Below are 22740 nucleotides of genomic sequence, written 5' to 3' on the forward strand. Positions count from 1 at the left end.
TGGAAAAAAGAACACATTGACACCGGTGTGTCAGACCCACCATACTTGCTCCGGACACTGCGAGAGGGCTGTACAAGCAATGATCACACGCACGGCACAGCGGACACACCAGGAACCGCGGTGTTGGCCGTCGAATGACGCTAGCTGCGCAGCATTTGTGCACCGCCGCCGTCAGTGTCAGCCAGTTTGCCGTGGCATACGGAGCTCCATCGCAGTCTTTCACACTGGTAGCATGCCGCGACAGCGTGGACGTGAACCGTATGTGCAGTTGACGAACTTTGAGCGAGGGCGTATAGTGGGCATGCGGGAGGCCGGGTGGACGTACCGCCGAATTGCTCAACACGTGGGGCGTGAGGTCTCCACAGTACATCGATGTTGTCGCCAGTGGTCGGCGGAAGGTGCACGTGCCCGTCGACCTGGGACCGGACCGCAGCGACGCACGGTTGCACGCCAAGACCGTAGGATACTACGCAGTGCCATAGGGGACCGCACCGCCACTTCCCAGCAAATTAGGGACACTGTTGCTCCTGAGGTATCGGCGAGGACCATTCGCAACCGTCTCCATGAAGCTGGGCTACGGTCCCGCACACCGTTAGGCCGTCTTCCGCTCACGCCCCAACATCGTGCAGCCCGCCTCCAGTGATGTCGCGACAGGCGTGAATGGAGGGACGAATGGAGACGTGTCGTCTTCAGCGATGAGAGTCGCTTCTGCCTTGGTGCCAATGATGGTCGTATGCGTGTTTGGCGCCGTGCAGGTGAGCGCCACAATCAGGACTGCATACGACCGAGGTACACAGGGCCAACACCCGGCATCATGGTGTGGGGAGCGATCTCCTACACTGGCCGTACACCACTGGTGATCGTCGAGGGGACACTGAATAGTGCACGGTACATCCAAACCGTCATCGAACCCATCGTTCTACCATTCCTAGACCGGCAAGGGAACTTGCTGTTCCAACAGGACAATGCACGTCCGCATGTATCCCGTGCCACCCAACGTGCTCTAGAAGGTGTAAGTCAACTACCCTGGCCAGCAAGATCTCCGGATCTGTCCCCCATTGAGCATGTTTGGGACTGGATGAAGCGTCGTCTCACGCGGTCTGCACGTCCAGCACGAACGCTGGTCCAACTGAGGCGCCAGGTGGAAATGGCATGGCAAGCCGTTCCACAGGACTACATCCAGCATCTCTACGATCGTCTCCATGGGAGAATAGCAGCCTGCATTGCTGCGAAAGGTGGATATACACTGTACTAGTGCCGACATTGTGCATGCTCTGTTGCCTGTGTCTATGTGCCTGTGGTTCTGTCAGTGTGATCATGTGATGTATCTGACCCCAGGAATGTGTCAATAAAGTTTCCCCTTACTGGGACAATGAATTCACGGTGTTCTTATTTCAGTTTCCAGGAGTGTACATAAATTTAAAAAAATAGGAACAAAAAAATGCTCCTACACAACTTCTTTCATTTTTATCTCTCCCCTGTGTGTTCTGTTCCCCTACTCTCTTCCTTTCCCACACCCCTCTTAGTAACAGGTTAGTTCTTTTGGGATAGGCGTAAATCGGCGTCAACGCCTGTAGACGTGCAGTTCCTTTTTTTTTTAAAAAAAAAAAGGCGCAAGGGGCGGCTGCAAGTAGATCTTTTTTCCTTGTAATTCCCTCTCCTGATCAGGGAAGATTAAAAACAAAGGAAGAGAGTTTTAAAACGCTCGCTTCCGGGACACAGGGAGTTACGCCGGCACCGTATCATACCTGGCCGGTGGACAAAGGACGGCTCCGATGTGCTGTCCAGCCTGGATGTGGTTTTTAGTGGGTTTCCTGCATCTGACTAAGTGAATACGGGGTTGGTACACAGGTCCCATGTCACTTCCTTCAATACACGATTCCTAAACTTTTGGGAATTGTTCTGACACTTTCACATGAGCTAACACTAGATGCAGACAGATGAGGTACACAAGTTCCATACCTGGAAGAAGTAGTGGTGTCAAGAAAGGCATACGGCCCCACACTAGCACTACCAGGACATTATTACAAATAACATGTCGGACTTGTAGAGAGACGGCATGAGGCTATGAAGATGATCATACTTTCCATGATTTTGACTTGAGTCTATAATATTCTCCAAGGTAACAAAACGACGCACGACTAAGGAACTATCTGAACGGGACGGGGATTGGTAAATGTGAAGTACATGCACATATAAAATAATGAGTATCATTTCAGAAATACTGGATAATTTATTCAAGATAAAGAACTTCACAAATTGAGCAAGTTAATAAGGTGTTGATCCACCTCTGGTCCTTATGCAAGCAGTTACTTGGCTCGGCACTCATTGACAGAGCTGCTGGATCTCCTCCTGAGGGAAGTCGGGCCACATTTCGTCGAAATGGCGCCTGATCGTCAAGATGCCGATATTGTTGGAGTCTCTGCTCATTTTACTCCAAATGTTCTTCACTAAGCAGGACCCGGCAACCTTATTGGCCAAGGTAAGGTTTGGCAACTTCGTAAAGACCTTTCTCTTAAATGAATCAAGAAATTTTTTTAAATTTTAAACATTAGTTTGTCTGTGGAGGTACGTCTACAGATTCCATGTACATAACATCTACTGATTTCCGTCCCATTCGTATAATCACTTCTTGGAGCGTCCTTTGTTTTTTGTTTGCTGTCTTAGAGTGCATTTGTGCCCACGTGCCTTCCCGTAGTCAAAACATAAAACTTGTCTGACAGCTGCGTACAATGTTCCCTCTTGTACAGACTGCCCAACTGTACGTCGTCGACGATTCAATTAAGCGCTTAAGCAAATTAAACGTCGTACGAGTTGTTGTACTCCGTTTGGCAGTAATTTCTCATCTTATCTAGTGCATATACTTTAACTACGTGTGCAGAGTTTCGAAATCGCAGTTAGAACAGAATGTAACGGAAGCTTGACACAGGTGTGGTCAATGATGTAGCATTCCCCAGCACTGCATTTACACGTAGCAGCAAATTTACTTATTAGTACAAATGCATTCACACACACATTTATACGAACTACATTATAGATCATGAATAAAAATAACAGTATATGCAATCTCAAATATATTGTGCAGCTAATAATAGTCTGTAACTTGACTGTAATGACGTGAAATATTAAATATTGTATAAATTCTTGAAGCGAAATAAAACAAAATTTTGTGCCAAATGAGAACTTTGTACTTCTGTAGAATAATTAATAGTGTTTTATTAAGATGGATAACAAAATGATTAAAAGATGGCAACTTTGGTGAAATCACTTTCAATTACTGGCTGGTTTTCCCACAGTCCATGTTTCACTACCATACAATGCTGTACTCCTAACGTACATTCTCAGAAATGTCGTCTTCAAATGAAGGCGTATCTTTGATACTAGTAGACTTCTCATGGGCAGGAATGCCTTTTTTGTAAGTGCCAGTCTTCTTTTGATGTCCTCCTCGCTCCATCAGTTATGGGTTATTTCGCTGCCTAGACAGTAGAATTTCTTAACTTCATTTTTTGGTCATCAGACTTCTGACTGGTTTGATATAGCCCATCACCAGTACCTCTCCTGTGCCAGCCTCTTCGTGTCAGAGCAGCACTTGCAACCTACGTCCTCAATTATTTGCTGGAAGTATTCCAATCTCTGTCTTCCTCTACAGTTTTTGACCTCTACAGCTCCCCCTAGTACCATGGAAGTCATTCCCTTATGTCTCAACAGATCTCATATCATCTTGTCCCTTCTCCTTATCAGTGTTTCCCATATTTTCCTCGCCGATTCTGTGCAGAACCTCCTCATTCCTTACCTTATTAGCCCACCTAATTTTCAACAATTGTCTTGCAAGGTGGTACGTTGAATGAATGTCAATTTCGCACCTTACATGAGATTTTATACGTCATAACAAGAAGATGAATATGTCACCAGACATACTTCAGCAATAATGAGCATATTTGCAAATCAAAATGTACAGTATGTAATGCAAAGGGATGACACTCGATTCGACAGTATTAACACACTGAACGCAAGTCCTGTATGTCAATGACCAAAAGGAGAAAAAAGCTGCTGCAGGAAACGTTTTAGTTTGGAGGCAGACCTTAGTTGTGTCATTACGGAATGAGTGCAATGGAAGACTTCTAAAAAGGGGTTTGGTGACTCACGGTCAGAGGGACAACGAACGCACCAGGCGATACATCAAGAAGAGCAGGTAGCAGGCCAGCGCTGCTTGTGACAGAGAAATTCTTTAGAAAACGGTGTTGGGGAATTTCCAGGTGGATACAGAGTAGCAATGCAGCGATCACATGAAATGCTCGTGGTATGCTCGTGATGCACGCGTGTAACTTTTAGGCGTCAAGAACTGGCACAAAATGTCCGATGGTCTGAAATAAACTCGGAAGGAGTAGAAAGGGGCCATATTTCAACGCAGTTTAAAGGTAGGCCCTTTGTGATTGCCAGTGGTAGTTTCCACAAATAAAAAGGATTGCTCCCACTGGTGTGAAAAGTTGTAACGTGAAGCACGAAAGGACACAGGTGGTGGACAGTTTGCTACGAAAGACCCAAGACCGAAAACCTCGGGGTCTCTCCTCTGAACCAGCGTCAAATGTAGAACAGGGCGCATCACGCTCTGAATGGCGCCAAAAGAGGAATTTTGTGTGAACACTACGTTCAATTCGGCTGACATTCAGCTAGAAATTGAACTCCTATAGCGGAGAAACTTTGTGACTACTGAGAGGACATTGAAGTATACATCCTGTACCATCTGTGCACGAGTATATCGTCTTATTTTCCAGACTAGGGATGCGTGCATGTTTTCTTGACTAACAGTTTCTGCTGATAAAATCATTAAAGGTTTTGATTAACTTTTTATAGGACTTTCAGAGGGTGAGAGCAGCCATGCAGCCATGCAGCCGACAGTTCATCGCAGCTAAGGTAATTTGCCGCTGGCAGATGCGTAAATTTGTTGGTTCATCAACTTGCGTCCTCTGTGAACTCGAGCAACCCTTTTGTTCATCTTGTCACAAAAACTAAACATTCTCCATAGACTTGATTGTCATCCTAAATAGTAATGAACTCAGAAATGGATTCGGATGATTTGTCGTAATATTGGCCAATTGCAACTTGTAGAGAACCTTCTATTTTAAAATCGATGTTATTGTGTTCAGTGTTATTTCAGCTAAACAGGACATAATGCGATATTTTAACAACTGTCCTGACATTGTCATCTCACAATCTATGTTAATTCGTGTTCTTCTTTGACAATAAGTCTGAAACCAAACAAATTGTGTACAGCTAAACATCAATTTGCTCCGTCCTAGAATAAGGGTCTACTCCTAACCCATCATTTATTCTGTAGACGCTAACGGTCTGACAGGGTAGTTTTGCTGATGTCTGACGAATGTGAAAAGGAGTGCCAGATAATGGTGACCCTGCCTGGATGGCAATTGGTCAGCTAGGATGACAGTTAGTCAAATTAGAAAGATTAATTAAAATTTGGTATTAAAAATGGTATAGAAAAAAAATTGTTTTGAAAAACAAAAAGTGACAAGGTTACTCAATGTATGTGTCTGCATAGTGTTCAGATTAGTGCAAATGTGTGATACCCAGAGTAGAAAAGGCTGTATTAACGAGTAAAGAAAAACTTTTGTGTTCTGAGTAAAAGTAGTTTTTGCATGACTTTTCAGGCACGTGTAAAGTTATTCACGGCGTTGTTGAGTTTGTGTGAGCACCCACAAGCAGTCAACGGAGTTGCTATTGATGTGTTAAAGGTATAAGAGACTTTCTGTGACATATTGGAGACCTGTCAGGTCATATAACTTCGAGTTGACTAGAGATCAGACTCGCGCAATTCGTGAAAGACAGAGGTTAATTACACGGTCTGAGACGGTGGAAGGAAGTAGATCATCGCATACAGGGCAAACTGACGATCTCTGATAGGACAGAAATTGAAGTACAACAAAATGTATCGAATAGAGTCACGAAACAGGACGAAGTGACAATGCAGAGGGAATGGTGGCAGTTTCGCGATTGGAATCTCAGGCTGCGACCGCACAAAACCGAACAGATGACGGACCCAAGGGAGAGAATCAGAGGACGTGCAACTTCGGTACTTTGAACCAAATGTTGTAATTCTGAATCAAACGGGACAGTTTCCTACGGAAAGAATGTGTGCGGAAACACACAAAAGAAGTCATGGAGATTCCCTTGTATGTCCACAAGATGCTGTGTCAGTAATTACCGATCCGAAACAGAAGCAAATGCTAGGAGTACAGTTGAGACAGGTGATCGAGGCAGGAAACGTGCGTTCACAGCAAACAATGATGCGGGAAGCGGTAACTGCGCACATGCCAAGAGAGCGGCAGCCGACCCTCTGAACGTACACGAATGACGCGACAGCAGTGCACTTTACTGTGCCACGCATACCAAATTCTCAATTTACGAGTTACAACACAACAGGCCATACACCGAAAGTCAATGTGAAGCCAGTACAAAGACAAAACACCGATCCAAGAACGGGAAATTTAAACATATCTTCCAGTCCTATACACGAACAACGGCACAGTTGAGATAATGGCACACCACTGCGTAGATGCGATGCTAGATGGGACTGAAATATGTAATCTCAGGCTCCAAATGTGGTAGGGGGAATAAAGGAAAACATGTCGCAATCGAAGGGAACGGAAAATGTAGCGAAAACACAAACGCCATATGGTGCAATAGAAAAATTTGACAACGATCATTTTTTGACGGTCAGAAAATTCCAACATTACAAAGAAAACGGGTACGGCTTGCACCCCCGCACGTTTATACACACCTGGAAATGGAAAAAAGAACACATCGACACCGGTGTGTCAGACCCACCATACTTGCTCCGGACACTGCGAGAGAGCTGTACAAGCAATGATCACACGCACGGCACAGCGGACACACCAGCAACCGCGGTGTTGGCCGTCGAATGGCGCTAGCTGCGCAGCATTTGTGCACCGCCGCCGTCAGTGTCAGCCAGTTTGCCGTGGCATACGGAGCTCCATCGCAGTCTTTAACACTGGTAGCATGCCGCGACAGCGTGGACGTGAACCGTATGTGCAGTTGACGGACTTTGAGCGAGGGTGTATAGTGGGCATGCGGGAGGCCGGGTGGACGTACCGCCGAATTGCTCAACACGTGGGGCGTGAGGTCTCCACAGTACATCGATGTTGTCGCCAGTGGTCGGCGGAAGGTGCACGTGCCCGTCGACCTGGGACCGGACCGCAGCGACGCACGGATGCACGCCGAGACCGTAGGATCCTACGCAGTGCCGTAGGGGACCGCACCGCCACTTCCCAGCAAATTAGGGACACTGTTGCTCCTGGGGTATCGGCGAGGACCATTCGCAACCGTCTCCATGAAGCTGGGCTACGGTCCCGCACACCGTTAGGCCGTCTTCCGCTCACGCCCCAACATCGTGCAGCCCGCCTCCAGTGGTGTCGCGACAGGCGTGAATGGAGGGACGAATGGAGACGTGTCGTCTTCAGCGATGAGAGTCGCTTCTGCCTTGGTGCCAATGATGGTCGTATGCGTGTTTGGCGCCGTGCAGGTGAGCGCCACAATCAGGACAGCATACAGCCGAGGCACACAGGGCCAACACCCGGCATCATGGTGTGGAGAGCGATCTCCTACACCGGCCGTACACCACTGGTGATCGTCGAGGGGACACTGAATAGTGCACGGTACATCCAAACCATCATCGAACCCATCGTTCTACCATTCCTAGACCGGCAAGGGAACTTGCTGTTCCAACAGGACAATGCACGTCCGCATGTATCCCGTGCCACCCAACGTGCTCTAGAAGGTGTAAGTCAACTACCCTGGCCAGCAAGATCTCCGGATCTGTCCTCCATTGAGCATGTTTGGGACTGGATGAAGCGTCGTCTCACGCGGTCTGCACGTCCAGCACGAACGCTGGTCCAACTGAGGCGCCAGGTGGAAATGGCATGGCAAGCCGTTCCACAGGACTACATCCAGCATCTCTACGATCGTCTCCATGGGAGAATAGCAGCCTGCATTGCTGCGAAAGGTGCATATACACTGTACTAGTGCCGACATTGTGCATGCTCTGTTGCCTGTGTCTATGTGCCTGTGGTTCTGTCAGTGTGATCATGTGATGTATCTGACCCCAGGAATGTGTCAATAAAGTTTCCCCTTCCTGGGACAATGAATTCACGGTGTTCTTATTTCAATTTCCAGGAGTGTACATCAATTCCAAATCGGTTTACCAGAACATTGGCATCTTAGCCATAAACTTGATTTCATTGGTGGTCATATGGAAGCCGCGAAGGCGGAAACGATGCAAAAAGTCGCTGCAAACTGCCAGTCGTATGAACAATTGGAATCTGCACTCTTGGAGCGATAATGGTCGGCGAAAACCCAAAATAGGATAAAATATGAATTGTTACAGAAGGCGACATTTGAAAGTTCGAGAGAAAAGAAGCCAGTTAGATTTTTTGAAGAAATGACGGAAACGAAATCAGTGTTTGGATAAACCATACAGTGACGGGGAACTGATACGTATGTGCACAATTAAGTTACACCTGCGTTATCAGCAATCGTTGATTGGGAGAGCTGGAGATAATATACAGGCATTTAAAGGGATGGCCGGCCGGAGTGGCCTCGCGGTTCTAGGCGCTACAGTCTGGAACCGCGAGACCGCTACGGTCGCAGGTTCGAATCCTGCCTCGGGCATGGATGTGTGTGATGTCCTTAGGTTAGTTAGGTTTAAGTAATTCTAAGTTCTAGGGCACTGATGACCTCGGAAGTTGGGTCCCATAGTGCTCAGAGCCTTTTGAATCATTTTTAGCCGGCCGTGGTGGCCACGCGGTTAAAGGCGCTACAGTCTGGAACCGCGCGGCCGCTACGGTCGCAGGTTCGAATCCTGCCTCGGGCATGGCTGTGTGTGATGTCCTTAGGTTAGTTAGGTTTAAGTAATTCTAAGTTCTAGGGCACTGATGACCTCAGAAGTTGGGTCCCATAGTGCTCAGAGCCATTTGAATCATTTTTAGCCGGCCGTGGTGGCCACGCGGTTAAAGGCGCTACAGTCTCGAACCGCGCGGCCGCTACGGTCGCAGGTTCGAATCTTGCCTCGGGCATGGATGTGTGTGATGTCCTTAGGTTAGTTAGGTTTAAGTAGTTCTAAGTTCTAGGGGACTGATGACCTTAGATGTTAAGTCCCATAGTGCTCAGAGCCATTTGAATCATTTTTAAAGGGATGTTAAGACAACTTGAATTCATCTTCAGTGAAGATGACGCGATGAAACAACGTTTAGGGAGAGAAACAAATTGTAGGGGGAATAATGCGACCGATTGACCTTTAATAATGCTTACAATGACTATAGCAATGTTGGGAAAGGTAACAGTTTTGGGAAGAATAGTAATAGCTCATGGGATAGTAATACCTATGGTTTTTGCAACTCACTGAGGTCAAACAGTTACTATGGTTTTGGTGATCCGCGGAATTACAATAATAGCTTTTGTTTCAGAAACTATGGTCGTAACTATAATTCACGATATGATCACCATGCAAACGAACCAGGAAGGTTTAGAGGTTTTCCACCACAAAACCCAAATTATTCGGGTGGAACTGGAATACCTAGAACGCAGAAATGTTGGGAGAATCAGACTTCAGCAGGACAACACACTCGAAATGAACCGGTCCACGAAATCGAGTTGAGGCCACCAAACCCTGGTAAAAAGCAACTGACGAGATGAGCAGTACGAAGACCAGTCACATGAGATTCAATGGCCAAATGAAGTTGATTTTATAATTAAATGTGTAATTAGATTTGCTTTGATCAACAAGATTCTGAAGTACGTTTAGGTGGTGATCAGATACGAATACCAGCATGCTGGGAGGCAATTGACTGGGAATCGTCCGACGATGATGAACAAGAGTTCTCAACAGTTAATGTAGGCAGCTGTGCAAAAACTGATGATGACCAAATTGTGGAGGATGTAGTTCATTCATACGAAACCGAGGGAGAAACAGTATGCCAAGAGGATAATGTACCATTGGCAATACCAGTATTGATACCCAAGTCAGATGATATATAAATGACAGGAAAGTATGAAGAAATCATAGAGGCGTTTGATAAAGAATATGGGCAAATAACTTCATCCCAGAACATTCAGACAACAGGTGTTAAGATTAATGAGGAGAATAAGGTGACTGTACCAAACCAATGGGGCCCAATGCAGGCCCAATACATTGACGGGTTAACATATGACGCGATAGAGGAGTCATTAATGCATGAAAATGATACTAAAGCTCCTCATGAGGTGCAACCGATCAGCCGGCCGAAGTGGCCGTGCGGTTAAAGTGTAAGTAGGCTGTTTATGTTTTCTTTATGTAAGTAGGCTGTTTATGTTTTCTTATTGGCAACGTTACATAGCGCTCTGTATGAAAATTACTGGCTGTGCTGTGTGCAGTCTGTGGCTAGTTTGCATTGTTGTCTGCCATTGTAGTGTTGGGCAGCGGCAGCTGGATGTGAACCAGGCCCCCACAACCGCACGAGTGGTCGACTGTGAAGAGCGGACAAATTGAATAGCTGGCCGGCGGCCATTAGAGTGGTAAACTGACGCGCGGATTTCGAATGTTTATACATCGCTTTTGGTTATAAAATGCCTTCCCTAGAGTTAGGTCACAAACATAATGCCTCATTTAAATACGTTACTACAATATAGTTTTTAATTTATGAACAAACAGCAACTAGTCACTGTTTATGAATTTATGTTACGTAGTACATGGAATCTGCCGTAGCTAAAAGATATGCACTGGACCCCTAGCATTTTTCGTAGTTCATTTACGATAGATGTACGCAAAATGCATCAAAATACTCGAAGATTTGCCCACTATGTTAATAGATATTTTCTGACTCTACCTTGCTTTAGATTTTATGACGAAAAGTGCGTTATATATGGCGTAGTGCTTTGGCAACTCACGACCAGATTATCAAGTTTCAACCTAACCTAGACCATGAAAACACTACCGATCAGCCAGCTATAACAAACAAGACTTCAGGCAGGCATCCAGTATCGCATTAGTCACAATATTTACTTTCGAAGATGTACACTTCAGTTTATATGTGTGGTTTTTTCATATAATAAATAAAACTCAACAACTGTTCCATCGAGAGAAGTTGTGAAATCAGATTACAATTACACACATTCAGTTGCATTTTATAACGATAAAAAGCCTGCTAACTCAAATTTCGTGTTGCTTGCAACTCAACTTTTATAGTTAAAATAAAATGTGGTTCACAAAGAAAAATTTATGTTCTGTTGTATATGATCTGGAAAACGAAAGATGGATGGAATAGCATCATCTTTCAGCTTTCTGCGATTTACGTAATTTTCAAGGAAACAACTTTCTTCAAAATGATCGGAACATATAAACTGGTATTCTGTCGGTCGGAAATCTTGCCTCCTGACAGCGTGTAACCATTTTTGTAACAGCTGTGGTTTTGAGAAAGGAAACCTGCAAATATATGCACAGACATTATGCTAATACCGTGTTACAAAAACATTTACTAAGCAAGTGCACTGACATACAAAACAACTTAAAATATTCACATACCTGTGAAGTGTAATATTCGCTCCTTTCTCGAATTTATTTGTACAATTAATCGCTGCACAACTCTTCACCATTGTACTTCTTTTGATTGGAACGTACAGACAGTAGAATTACGAGTAACAAATACTGTATGTACGCCCCAACAAATATACAACGTTGATTCAGGGTCTTCATAAACCACAGTACTACACAACACATCAGACTACAACCACTATAATGGCGTCCAGCCGAAGTTTCAAATTATCCCGCGACTGCAGCGCCATCAGTGAGTCTAGTTATTTTTTATAAGGTCTTTGATGTGAACAGCGCGTAGCATTGGGCAGTTGGAGGTGAGCCGCCAGCAGTGGTGGATGTGGGGAGAGAAATGGCAGAGTTTTGATATTTGTAAGAATGGATGTTATGAACTGCTATATATATTATGACCATTAAGGTAAATACATTTTTTGTTCTCTATTAAAATCTTCCATTTGCTAACTATGCCTATCAGTAGTTAGTGCCTTCCGTAGTTTGAATCTTTTATTTAGCTGGCAGTAGTGGCGCTCGCTGTATTGCAGTAGTTCGAGTAACGGAGATTTTTGGTGAGGTAAGTGATTTGTGAAAGGTATAGATTAATGTTAGTCAGGGCCATTCTTTTGTAGGGATTTTTGAAAGTCAGATTGCGTTGCGCTAAAAATATTGTGTTTCAGTTTACGCACAGTCATGTATAAATTGTTCTAAGGGGACGTTTCAAAAGGCGCTGCAGTCTGGAACCGCAAGACCACTACGGTCGCAGGTTCGAATCCTGCCTCGGGCATAGACGCTTGTGATGTCCTTAGGTTAGTTAGGTTTAACTAGTTCTAAGTTCTAGGGGACTAATGACCTCAGCAGTTGAGTCCCATAGTGCTCAGAGCCATTTCAACCATTTGCAACCGATCGTTCGGATTGATGTAGGTGACGCGCTTTTAGATGCCATCCTTGATACGGGAAGCGAAATGACGGCGATTTTGGAAGAACTTTTTGAGAAATGTAACGCTGAACATGCGCTACTGGTGTTACTGACGAAACGTGTTAAAGGACAGATTATGGGTCGTCGGCAGTGATTACTAGACAAACGCTTGTAACTTTTTCCTATCAGGGGAATGAAACACATGCGAACATGGTAATTGTGCTGAAACTATCTGTGCCCATAATCATTGGAGCCAATTTCATGTGTCAAAATCGTGTCACACTCAATATGGACGAAGCGTGTACGACTCTCGGGAAAGTACGTCTTACTTTTGAAGAGATACCAGGTGCTTACGAACAACTGACCATGCAACTGGATCTGTATCAGTCGGAGGAGGGACACCCACAGTATAAGTGGGCGAAAGAAACAATACCTGCAGATGATGAAGTAATGGTGGGAATTCATCAAGAAATAGATAATAAGTTGTTACAAGTAAGGGATATTTCAGGTACAGACAAAGCAGAATTAGAACAAGTATTACTGCAAAATGCCGAGTGTTTCTACCAAAAAGCGGTGGTATTAAAAATGTTCAATTCGAATTGAAGGTTAGAGATCACAAACCATTTAGGGTACCGCCTTACACTATTCCACTGTGTTACCGAAGACAAGTATTTTTAGAATCACACAAGATGCTACATGGTGACATTATTGAAACTTCAACCTCAACATACAACAGTCCATTGCAAATTGTGGATAAGAAGGATGGAAGTAGTAGGTGGGTCATTGATGCACGACTGATAAACTCCATTATTATTCCTGAGACCGATCGACCAGAAAAATTGGAAGAGCTTTTGCAGAAGTTCTTTGGGGGTCAAGATTTTCTCATCCCTTGATTTGAGGGATAGCCTTTGTCAAATAGAACTAACACCTGAATGTAGAAAATGTGGTGTCACCGCCAGACACCACACTTGCTAGGTGGTAGCCTTTAAATCGGCCGCGGTCCGTTAGTATACGTCGGACCCGCGTGTCGCCACTATCAGTGATTGCAGACCGAGCGCCGCCACACGGCAGCTCTAGAGAGACTTCCTAGCACTCGCCCCAGTTGTACAGCCGACTTTGCTAGCTATGGTTCACTGACAAATTACGCTCTCATTTGCCGAGACGATAGTTAGCATAGCCTTCAGCTACGTCATTTGCTACGACCTAGCAAGGCGGCATTACCAGTTACTATTGATGCTGTAAAACATGCACCGTCAAGAGCGATGTTCGCCAATTATGGATTAAAGTTAAGTATTCCAGTAGCTACGTACTTTTTTTACTAGTCTCAACTCCTTTAACTGTTCCAGACCTCACGCCAGCCTGCGTGAGCTAAAACGCGTGCCTTTCGGCTTCCTGTCATAGTGGGTTGGCTGTCTTGCCAATCCACAACATAAAGTAAACGGCTTTCATCGCCTTTCGACAGTTCTCAAGGCTCCCTTTTGGACTGAACATGTCCTGTTCTGCCTTTATAAGAGGTTTAGGATCTGTATTGGATAAAGATCTCCAACAGCGTCTCACCTGTTATATCGATGACATATTAGTAGCTGAACCATCATGTAAACTTCATAATGATGTGCTCAATAAATTGCTAAGGACATTAGAAGAGTATGACATAACTGTAAACATAATGAGGTCCAGTTTTAGGAATATAAAAAGGTTGAGTTTTTATGCCATATTATTACTGAACAGGGAATTGAACCTAATCCTAGAAAACTGCAAGCAATACAGAATATAGACACTTCATACAACAGAAATACGTTACGTGGCTTCTTGGGACTCATTAACTTCTACAAAAGATTCATATGGATAGAATACCTTGCTACAACACGTTTATGTGCGTTAACTAGTGAAGAGATGCCCTGGGTGTGGGATGCCCAAGCAGAACAGGCATTACAACAACTAAAAAAGTCACTAGCAAAAGCACCAAGTTTAGCGCATCCCGATTTAACGAAGGAATTCTGTATAGCGACCGACAGTGCTAAAACAGACTTGGGCGTGGTACTCTTTCAACAATATGGATAAGACGGACAGTGGATAAAAAAGACGATAGCCCTCGCTAGGCGAGTACTTACTATATGTGGAAAAATTACTCGATCACAGAGCTAGAAGCCTTGGCAGTAGTATGGGGGTTTCGTAGATTCAGATACTTCCTGTTTGGATGAAAAACCAATGTGTTTACTGACCATAAAGCACTAGAATTTATGTTAAGTGCAAGACTATTGCCAGGAAGATTAGGTCGAAGTATGTTAACTTGCTGGAATATGATTTTCGATTCATCTACATGCTTGGACGCCCGCATCTCGTGGTCGTGCGGTAGCGTTCTCGCTTCCCACGCCCGGGTTCCCGGGTTCGATTCCCGGCGGGGTCAGGGATTTTCTCTGCCTCGTGATGGCTGGGTGTTGTGTGCTGTCCTTAGGTTAGTTAGGTTTAAGTAGTTCTAAGTTCTAGGGGACTGATGACCGTAGCAGTTAAGTCCCATAGTGCTCAGAGCCATTTGAACCATACATGCCTGGACCATCAAACATCATAGCTGATATCCTCTCCAGATTGCCAGAAGGAGTTAACGAAAGTAGAGCGAATAATACAGAAAAAGAGCAAGTAGCCATGTATTACTTGAAAAATGTGCCATTTGAAAATTACATTAAAACAGTTAGGCAAGGAACAAGATAAAGACCCAGAGCTCGCCACTGTTAAAGCTAGGTGGAAAAATCCTGAATCACGGGCCATTAGGCAGTTCTATCTCATAAAGGACCATGTTTATTCTCCAGACTTAATACAGATACACGTTTATGGGCCCCATTAATACCACAGGATATGATAAATAAGTATATATGGTAGTCTCAATTGAGTAACAGTCATTTTGGTCCTGAGAAATGTTTTTTAAAAGTAAAGATGTCTTGTCACTTCGCAAATATGGAGCGAAGAATCAGACAGGTTCTGGCTAAATGTAAGAAATGCCAGAGAGCTAAGCATGTAAATTTGAAACGAGACCATCACTGTTCCCTATCATTCAGGAGAAACTGAGACACATACCAGCAACAGATTTCATGGTTCCATTACTTAGTACACAGAGAGGTCATGTATTCATTTTCGTGGTCCTAGAATTAACGTCGAAATACGTCACGTTTACTCCCTTGAAGAAACAAACTGGGAGCAGTATAAGCAAAGCGCTGACACAGGAAATCCTTTGACAGGTTGGTCCTGTCGATGAAATGCTGTCTGACAATGGGCCACAACATCGTTCAGCACAATGGTAAAACACTCTGCAACGGCATAAAATCAAACCTATTTATATTTCCAAATATATGCCAAGCGCCAACCCAGCTGTACAAACACTGAAGGATTTGGGAACCCTCTGTCATTTCTGTTGCAGCAAGCAGCATAATATGTGGGACATACATTTTTCTGACTTCCAGGATGTGATAAACGAAATGCCACATAGCAGTATTTTATTACCTCCAATAACTGTTCTGAAAAATAAGCCAGCAAAAGATAAAATCTGGGAAATAATTAAATTCCCACCAGTACCCAGAGTACAACAACAACATCTAGTAGAATTAGCACTGAGCAATTTTCAGGCTGCGCATTAAATAGAAAGAACTGGGTGGACAAAACGGCAACCTCACGAGTATTTTCACTAGGACAATAGGTACTTGTGAAAACCCACCATCTATCTAAGAAGAAAAAACACGAAACTCACAAATTATTTTCAATATATAAAAGGCCCTATAGACGTAAGAAAAGTGTTTCATGATAATGCAGTCAGATTGACTAACCCAAAAACAGGAAAATCATTGGACTTGCACTATGTGAGTCGCTTGAAATTGCATAAAGGGTACAACAGTAAATATTAACTCCGCAAGAAAAATTAGATTTATCCAGTATCCAGATTCCAATAAGAGCAAAATCTAGAAACCAAATGAGTAGGGAAGCTGAGAAAATGCACACAATTTTTTTAAAATTTATACCTGTCTCAATAAAGTAAAATACGATAACTTTCTCAGTATAGCAAAAGGATACTTGCGAAGGAAGAAGAATAAAGTAAGAACTAAAGTTAATTTTCTGCAAACAAAATGTGTTATTGGGAAAGAGCAGAAAGCAAGGACAAAGACAGAGATCAGCATGTGGATAGTTTGACGAAAGAGTAGTAGATTCTCTCTTAAAATGTAGTGTAAAGTAGAAAGAAATTGATTTTTGTGGACAAAAGGAAGCCAAGAATTAGGAAGGACGTAAAGAATTGGGTAAGAAGGAAATATTTATTTGTGATTTGACCCATCACGTACAGCGAACATTTAGTTGAGGAGATATTTTGGGGGAAAATTAGACTCATTTATGATTTTTGGAAGTTACCACAAGTTGATAATCAATGGAGATGTGAAGTAAATAGAGATAAAAGGTTGTTAGGAGATAAGAATTAAGAGAGAGAATGGAGTTATTAAGGAAAGCGAGAAACTTGTTATTTCTTGAAAGATGTAGACAGAGGGATGTGAGTTTAACACATGGATGACTTCAATAAGAAAGAGTATGACAAAGGGAGACGTTAATGCAAAAGTTTACTGTTTAGAAGAAAGAGATAGGGGTAACTACAATTACTAAAAGTACAAGCTCGAAAATCATGGAAATGGACATTGGAGAAAGTTTTTAAAGGACACAATAAATAGAGAGATACTCTATTTTGAACTTCTGTTACAGCTTATGACGAAAAGAAGAGATTGCAAAGAAGAAGACGCTGAAGTCGTAGTCAAGGTGCGAAGTTTTCATGATAATATGATGTACCTGTAGTTAGAAGAAAAAAAGGACTTACTAACACACTAACCTTCATCACCATAATTTTCCTCCTACCATCCATCGTGATGAAGATGAGGAAACCATTACCTATACACTAATAGAAAAAAGGGGAAAAGAAAATGTACATATAGAATGGGGAAGGTTGTTGATCCCTTAAAATAGATCGAAAGTTATGAAGAATGTAATAAGGAGAATCTAATGTATATTTTAAATACAGGGTTTTTGTAAAGTCTCTTAGTAGTTTAGTGTTTGTAAACCTTGTAATATATCTTAAGGGAGAAAGAGATGTGGTAAGATAGGTAGTAATACCATTAAAATCAGAGAAATTTGGAGATGTAAGAAATGTAATGTCGTGTTTTACGCGACATCTAGGAAGATGCATTATAATGTCGGTCAGATCGACAGCAGAACTGAGTGGAGCAGTTAGGCATGAGAGGAAAGATCATTGAGTGTGGGCGCCTGGTACGTCAGCTTTCGAGATGAAGAAAGGAAATGCCTTGTTGGAAACAACAGTTCAAGAGGATAACACCTCTGGGGAAAAGTATGGGGATCTATGAAGAATACTGGATACGGGCAGTATGTACCATGACGCGATCTTTATTCATGTGAAAGACACATCGATCTTCAGAACAACAGTTTTGCTAAAGTGCTAGATCCTTAGCACTTTTGTCACAAACTATTTAGAGCAGCACAAGGAGACATGATGGATGTCCACCAAACCGGAATGGAGGCGGACATGTTACATCAAGGACGAACGAATGTTTGGATCCACTAGAACAGGAACAGGCATATTTCTGCAACTCAAGATACAGAATGGCTGAAACTATAGTCAAACCATACAGAATTCAGCAACATTCCCCGAACACTCGTGGGAGTAAACAAGAGAACGATGGAAGGCTGTTCAATCTATCCTGATGGACAACCTAATACAATAAAGAATACACAATGATTTGAAAGAAATAACACAAGAACAGGTTAAACAAAAATGGAGTTAAGCAGGTCTTAAATACCAATTCCCTCTCCACAGAAGAATGAACGCACAAGTGAGAAGATAGCTAGATGCAACAAGAAAAGAAGATTCAACGCAGAAGATTAGGAAGAAAGAAGGGCATGGACCAGAAAAATCAAGAATCCTTTCTAAATCCCTTCCCATGTTGTTGTTGTGGTCTTTAGTCCAGAGACTGGTTTAATGCAGCTCTTCATGCTACTCTATCCTGTGCAAGCTTTTTCATCTCCCAATACCTACAACCTTCTGAATCTGCTTAGTGTATTCATCACTTGGTCTCCCTCTACTTTTTTTGCCCTCCACGCTGCTCTCCAATACTAAATTGGTGATCCCTAGATGCCTCAGAACATGTCCTACCAACCGATCCCTTTTTCTACTCAAGTTGTGCCACAGATTTCTCTTCTCCCCAATTCTGTTCAATATCTCATCATTAGTTAAGTGATCTAACCATCTAATCTTAAGCATTCTTCTGTAGCACCGCGTTTTGAAAGCTTCTATTCTCTTCTTGCCTAAATTATTTATCGTCCACCTTTCGCTTCCATACATGGCTACACTCCATACGAATACTTTCAGAAATGACTTCCTGACACTTAAATCTATACTCGATGTTAACATATTTCTCTTCTTCAGAAACACTTTCCTTCTCATTGGCAGTCTACATTTTATATCCTCTTTACTTTGACCATCATCAGTTATTTTGCTCCCCAAATAGCAAAACCCATTTACTACGTTAATTGTCTCATTTCCTAATCTAATTCCCTCAGCATCACCCAATTTAATTCGACTACATTTCATTATCCTCGTTTTGCTTTCGTTGATGTTCATCTTATATCCTCCTTTCAAGACACTGCCCATTCTGTTCAACTTCTCTTTCAGGTCCTTTGCTGTCTCTGACAGAATTACGATGTCATCGGCGAACCTTAAAGTTTTTATTTCTTTTCAGTGGATTTTAATTCGTACTCCGAATTTTTCTTTTGCTTCCTTTACTGCTTGCTCAACATACAAACTGAATAACATCGAGGATAGGCTACAACCCTGTCTCAGTTCCTCCCAACCACTACTTCCCTTTCATGCCCCTCGACTCTTACAACTGCCATCTGGTTTCTGTACAAACTGTAAATAGCCTTTCGATCCCTGTATTTTACCCCTGCCACCTTTGGAATTTGAAAGAGAGTACTCCATTCAACATTGTCAAAAGCTTTCTCTAAGTCTACAAATGCTAGAAACGTAGGTTTGCCTTTCCTTAGTCTATCTTCTAAGATAAGTCGTAGGGTCAGTATTGCCTCACGTGTTCCAAAATTTCTACGGAATCGAAACTGATCTTCTCCGAGGTCGGCTTCCACCAGTTTTTCCATTCGTCTGTAAGGAATTCCCGTTAGTATTTTGCAGCTGTGACTTATTAAACTGATAGTTCGGTGATTTTCACATGTGTCAACATCTGCTTTCTTTGGGATTGGAATTATTATATTCTTCTTGAAGTCTGAGGGAATTTCGCCTGTCTCATACGTCTTGCTCACCAGATGGTAGAGTTTTGTCAGGATTCGCTCTCCCAAAGCTGTCAGTAGTTCTAATGGAATGTTGTCTACTCCGGGGGCCTTGTTTCGACTCAGGTCTTTCATTGCTCTGTCAAACTCTTAACGCAGTAACATATCTCTCATTTAATCTTCATCTACATCATCATCCATTTCCATAATATTGTCCTTATGTACATCGCCCTTGTATAGACCCTCTATATCTCCTTCCACCTTTCTTCTTTCCCTACTTTGCTTAGAACTGGGTTTCCATCTGAGCTCTTGATATTCATACAAGTGGTTCTCTTTCCTCCAAAGGACTCTTTAATTTTTCTGTAGGCAGTATCTGTCTTACCACTAGTGATATATGCCTCTACATCCTTACATTTGTCCGCTAGCCATCCCTGCGTAGCCAGTCTGCACTTCCTGTGGATCTCGTTTTTGAGACGTTTTTATTCCTTTTTGCCTGCTTCATTTACTGCACTTTTATATTTTCTCCTTTGATCAATTAAATTCAATAATCTTCTGTTACCCATGGATTTCTACTAGCTCTCGTCTTTTTACCTACTTGATCCCCTACTGCTTTCACTATTTCATCTCTGAAAGGTACCCATTCTTCTTCTACCTTATTTCTCTCCCCCATTCTTGTCAATCGTCTCCTAATGCTCTCCCTGAAACTCTGTACAACCTCTGGTCCTGTGAGTGTATCCAGGTCCCATCTCCTTAAATTCCCACCTTCACATACAAGACCATAATTGCATTTACCTACCGGCAAGGTATCCAAATTTTACTGTTTAAGCAATACAAATATCTGATATTCCTTATGGTAAACTGCAACACTTTGAAATGTCACAATGAGACATGAGAGATGACTATTTGTATGGAAAACAGAAGAGGCATTTATCAGCGATGGATTGGCATTAAGATTCGAGGATTGCCGAAGAATATAAGTTTTATGCTGCTAATAATGGATCTCTAATACTATTTCGCCATGGGTACATGCGGAATGGAACAAAGGTAACCAAGCATTCGCTATACATCAAACCTTCTGCAATATTTCTCTCTGCCGACCGCCATTCCATGCTCACAGGAGACATATCGAGGTGCATGAATTTGAGGATGACGACTTCAATGCATCACCTTGAAAATATATGAGAAAAGATTGTCTGTGAAAGACTGAAAATGGAAATGAAGTCCCATGCTTCTTTACAGAGCGTAGGGGAACGATGCGGGAGACCCGCACCGCCTTACTAGGCAAGGTCCTAATGGAGGTGGTTTGCCGTTGCCTTCCTCCAACCGTAATGGGGATGAATGATGATGATGAAGATGACACAAAAACACCTAGTCATCTAGAGGCAGGAAAAATCCCTGACCAGTATCAGATTAAACTGAAAAAAAATTACAAACACACAGAATTTGTTATTGTTTTAAAATATTTAATTTTGAAAATTTTGTGCAAGAAACAGATTTTGTTAACAATACTTTTGAGTTTTAATCTAGACATATCAATAATATTTTCTTGGATTTCATATTTTTTTACCACACATCTAAGTTAAGAAACCCAAATGTTGATATTTTCTTTGGAGGCCATGATTCTAGTATGTAATGTGTTTGTTTGCATATATGATAATATAAAAAGGGTTTTGCAATTTGATGATGCTGATTTTATACTTACAACATAATTAGTAGGATTAGGAATTTAATATTTTTGTAAAAGTCAATGAATAATTTATTTCTACTTTAAAGATAATGCATAAGATTAAGATTTTTGGGTGATATAAATATGTTTGTGAATGGGATTGTGGTTTTAAAGTTATGAGAAGGGTGCTAGTAAGTATGAGATAAATTAATAAATTATTGTAAGAGGTGAAACTTGTTGAATTATAATTGTCATAGAATCTAAGCTGAGGAAAGAAATAAGTATTGAAAAGGGGGAGGACAATTTTAAATGAGGTATCCACAACTTCAATACATCTCTACCATCATTTATCATAAGTTTTGATGTCAAAAAATGTCAGTCTCAAATTTCAAAATTATGAATGGTACAAATTAATAGAGAATCTATAATTCATTTAAATTTAAAATTAAAATATAGACAACCATAAAATAGAGAGCAAAAAGGCTTCATATTATTTAGATAATTGAATTAAATCAGAAAACTAGTAAAACATGTTAATTTCTGGAAAACATTACTTTAGTGCTAAATACAGTAGTATATAGCAAATAAATTGTGGTAAAAACTAACAAAAAAGAGACTGAAAGAACAACTGTCTTATTATGCCATAATAAAATAAAGAGTTGGTCAATATAAATGTGTAACAACTGCTACATACAGCAGTTGAGAACAATTTTCCACTGATTTCAATCAATTTTTCAATCATTGATTGATTCAGCGCACAACTGAACACGAATGGAGGAGGATAAATAAGGTGGAAGCTTGATTGAATGTCGATTTTGCACCTTACTTGACATTTTATGTCATAACAAGGAGATGAATATGTCACCGAACTTACTTTGGCAATGATGAGAAGATTTGCCTATCAAATTGTACAGTATGTAATGTGAAGGGATGTCACTCGATTTTTCGATATTAACACACCACGCTCAAATCCTGCATGTCAATGAGCAAAATGTGAAAAAAGCTGCTGGAGGAACCAATTTAGTTGGGGGGGGGCAGATGCGAGTTGCGCCGTCACGACCTGAGAATGACAGAACGCTTCTAAAAAGGGGTAGGCAACCTGTGGCGAGAGAGACACTGAACGCGCTCGGCAATATCTCGAGGGAAGGAGGTAGCAGGCCAGCGCTGCTTGCCACAGAGAAATTCTTTAGAAAACTCCATTGGGAAATTTCCAGATGGATACAAACACACCAATGACGCAGCTGA

Source organism: Schistocerca cancellata, chromosome 8, assembly GCF_023864275.1.
Source record: "Schistocerca cancellata isolate TAMUIC-IGC-003103 chromosome 8, iqSchCanc2.1, whole genome shotgun sequence".
Lineage (NCBI taxonomy): Eukaryota > Metazoa > Arthropoda > Insecta > Orthoptera > Acrididae > Schistocerca > Schistocerca cancellata.